Here is a 4,320-nt window from a genome sequence, read left to right on the forward strand (position 1 = left end):
CACTCGCATAAAGCAAAGCATTTGGCATGTAATGATTTATCGACAATTGTTGGCAACGCGCGCTCACCAAACACTTAGACCTCAATTTGTTTGTCTCGCTGAAGGTAAACGCACTTAACAACCTACATACACACACACATAAACAATATCAAATGGTTTGAAGTATTGTTGGCTACGATTTAAGCATATTTACATTTAAAAATTGGCAATATTATTATTATTATTATTATTTTATTGAAATAATGAATAGAATTCCTTATAGCAACGAGAGGAGCCAGAGCTAACATTTACCTTATGTATAAAATACATAAAAAATAAAAAAATAATTAAACAAATTAATCAATAGCGACATCATCATCTCTTCCGCTTCTTCTTCTTTTTTCTGCATTAAAAATCGTTATTATTCAACTTCGCGTCTCCACTGCACATACACCTAGCCCATAAATTGTTAAAAGTTGCCACATTACGCATACGACGTGTTGTTGTGCGCATAAAATATCTATAAAGGCGCTTAAAATGTGTGAGAACCCAAGACCCTTTACAGCATGGGTCTAAACTTTCGCACATAAAACTTGTTATTGTTGTTGTTGTTCTTATTGTCGCTTCGCGCATGTGAGTAGAGGCTGCCACTTAATAGAGTTACACTTTGAGGAACAAAAGGCGTGGCTGGGTCTTAATTTTCAATATTTTGTGTGCAGACCGCAAAACTTTACCACCAACTTTTTCACGCATAATAATACATACTTATCATAATTAATTAATGGAAAGAATAACAAAAAAGCGAACGAACGAAAATAAAACTGTTTGTGAATCTGAGCACTTCAACTCGTTCTTTAATGTTGCAAAAAGGCGGACATCGTTCAAGGCGGCGGCAACGGCGACGGTGGCGGCAGTTGAATTTATTTATATGGCCTGCACTTGCAATTAGTGTGGCAGGCAAGCACTCGGCGTTGTCGGACAGCTGCTAATTTATCGTTTGTTATGTTTAAAATACAAAGAACAAAAAAACGCAAAACGAAAAAGAAATTAAATATATACTATAAAAGTATGTATATAAGAATTTCAGCACTGGCCACAGCCATTAACGAACATTGTGTTAAATATTTTGCTAGCAGACAAAAATATTTGCCAGCTAAGAAAATGGCGTTGCATATGTGTGTAAGTGTGTGTGTGCGTGTGTATGTGTATTACTTTTAAGCCATTTCCCCCTTTTTGGGATTTCGCTTTGCTTTAAAGCTACTGTGCTCTAACATTATTGCGGCACATTAATCACGGACAGGAACTGGCTGCCTTCGCCTGACTCCACCACACAGAGCTGAAAGCAAGAGTGTTTTAGTGTCTGTGCTTCTTCTGCTTTCTGTCTTCTGTCTTCGGTGTGCCTTCTGCACTGTCAAGTGGTCGGTGGCAGGTCTAAAAGCATGCCACAAATTATATGGCCATTGTCGGCGCATAAAATTAATATGCAATTAAATAAAATTAGCAAAATGTGTGGCAAATTGATAATGTGAGTAATATTTAATGGCAACTCAATTTGTTTAGCCACTAAAAACTACAAAACACACACACACGCACACACACCCAGAGATAGACAAACATACTCGATACACTTATTGGCATTTAAGTGGGTCGGGTCAAATAATTGCTCCCACCACTTTGTTTGCCATCAATAATTATGCGTAAATTATGCACAACCAAATGCAAATTGTAAACAATAAAGCAACTAAGCGCGCTCGAAAACTGAACATCAAATGCTCTTTACAAATTATTACAGTAGGAACAAGCATTTATTCTCAATATTATATTAATATTAAAGTCTACAATTTTCTTTAATAATTTGCAAATTTAATTAAATAATTAAAGGCAGAAATCAGGGCTTACATAATCAATTAAATCATTATAAGCTTGCTGAAATTGCCTCATTTAAATCAAAATGCATGCAAAAATTCCATATGAATCAAGTCGGTGTAATTCCATTATTATGCTCATAAATTGTTGTGTAAAAGTAAAGTTATTTTTTTGCTAGCCATATGTCAGCGGAAGCGATAAAGCTCATACATAATTTATTTGCTGTTCAATTCAAGAACAGAAAAATCAGCAAATGTAAACACGAAACACGACCAACCAATCTAAGTGTGGTGAATAATACCCTCTAGCTATAACTAAACTAAATATATTATTACCTTTAATAATAGGGTAATGAATTATAAATATATCTACTTGGCCAAATATGTTTTAAATTTCTATTTTTCGAGTCACAGGGTATTAGTGTAAACACATTTTATAACTGTCAAACCTAATGCAATTTTGAATCTGGTGTATTAAAAATGTATCTTGCAGCTCATTGAATTTAATTATACAAATGAAAAACGTTTGTGCAATTAAAAAAAAAAAAAACAAAAATAGATAAACTCGCCTGTTCGCAGCTATGTGCATAAAAAGTCTATGAAAATTTGCGAATTTTGTAATATGAATCTAATTTTATTACTATCTCGTTGCAAATTTTATTTAATGCCATGCGTTTGCTATTGTTGCATGTAATTAATTTGATTTCAATTCATATTGCATGCCTGGTCATAGCGGAATTTTAAATACAGTTTAATTAGGTTTTACAACCCATAAATTTAGCGTATAATTGTTGAATGGTTTGTTAAAGAATTTTACAGTTCTATGCGTATTTAAAAGATTTCGATAATCCTCTTAACACACTTTTTTTATGTAAAGCTAAAATAGTCTAAACCATGAACAATGGTAAACAAAAAATAGTTTAAGCGCAGATTAGCAATATTTACATTAGTAGTTTTATACCCTCTAATCATGAATTTTATAGAAAAGGTTAAATGAATGTGTTTTGTCATGATCTCAGCAACTTCTTCTCAATTTAAAGACATTATTAAAAAACATCTGATTATTCAATTTTCCTATACAGTAATTCAGTTGTGGTTACAGGATAACTGTAAGTTCAGCACTTTTTCTTGTCTATTTATTCTAGTCTGACATTGAAAATTGCAGTGCCAGAAAATCATATTGTTATACGACTTTGTGATTATTAAACTTTTACTGCGCCAGTTTCTCTTTTTTTTATTGTTGACCGTGATATTGTAAATCATAAACCGGATGGTGCGCGTCTGTAGTGGCATTATAATGCTTCCACACGCATACACACATAGAAAGAGAGGCACACACTCACACACACACACGTACATAAATCGTATTTACTGTCGTATGTGGCAGCGTTATGCGGACATAAAAAATATGCATTGCATATCGCTGGGCGCTGTAAGCTGCATATTTATTTATTTATTTGTTGCTAGCAAACAAAAGGCATTTGGCATTTTATATCTTTCATATTATATGCCATGATTCCATAAGAGTTTTTACCAATGAGTGATGCCCCATGAAAGGGTTATGCCAATGCATGAAATTAAATCAATTCGTTTTTCAAAATATGCTTTCATACACATGTGAGCCGGCATATGATATAACTATTTTTAACTATTTGATTTTTGAGGGCTTAAAGCATAATAGATTGCAAATCTGGCAAGCCCCAACATAAGGCTAATACATTGCAATTTTATTAACACATGATATCACATAGTTCTGGTAATTAAAAAGCATACCTATAAATGGGGCAAAAAAACTAACGAATTGGATGAAATTTCAATATACAAAATAATTGTTTTTTTTTTTTTAGGGTTACAAAATAATTTAATTCAATAATGTATAATAAAAAATAATCATGGGATATAAATTATGTATAAAATTGCTGTTCGTAAGCTGGGGAACATTTAATGTGGCACACTGAAGAGTGTTGACAACTTATTGCATTAGTACTGGCATTTCAAGTTTATACAAGTTACTCGACGATTTCCATGCCTGATGCTCTCTCTCTAGAAGCACGTTGCAACTTTAATTTAATCACCGTATAAAATATGCAGCAAATGGAAAATGTTGTTATTCAATTTGCTGCTGAATGAAGTGATGTGTGTTCCATTCCTCGTAGCGTTGCGTGGTGGAGATGGTGATGAAGGTAGAGGTAGAGATGGAGGTGTATTTGGCTGCGCTGTATATGGATATGGATTCGTTACTGTATGCAATCGGAGGGGCGTGGCAGTGGGCGACTACTTGAAATGAGTGGCATGTCGTGTCGGTTTCGGGTAGCGTGCCATGGCCATGGCTACTCCAGAATCGTTGCACGGCCAACATGTTTACGGCGGTGCGTGCAGCACGTTGATGCATGTTTATTTTCGACTGCCAGCTACCGTTGCAATTGAATGCAGCATCATATATAGATATGCTTTTATACCCTCATACATACAGACT

This window comes from Drosophila nasuta, chromosome 2R, assembly GCF_023558535.2.
Source record: "Drosophila nasuta strain 15112-1781.00 chromosome 2R, ASM2355853v1, whole genome shotgun sequence".
In the NCBI taxonomy this organism is placed as follows: Eukaryota; Metazoa; Arthropoda; class Insecta; order Diptera; family Drosophilidae; genus Drosophila; species Drosophila nasuta.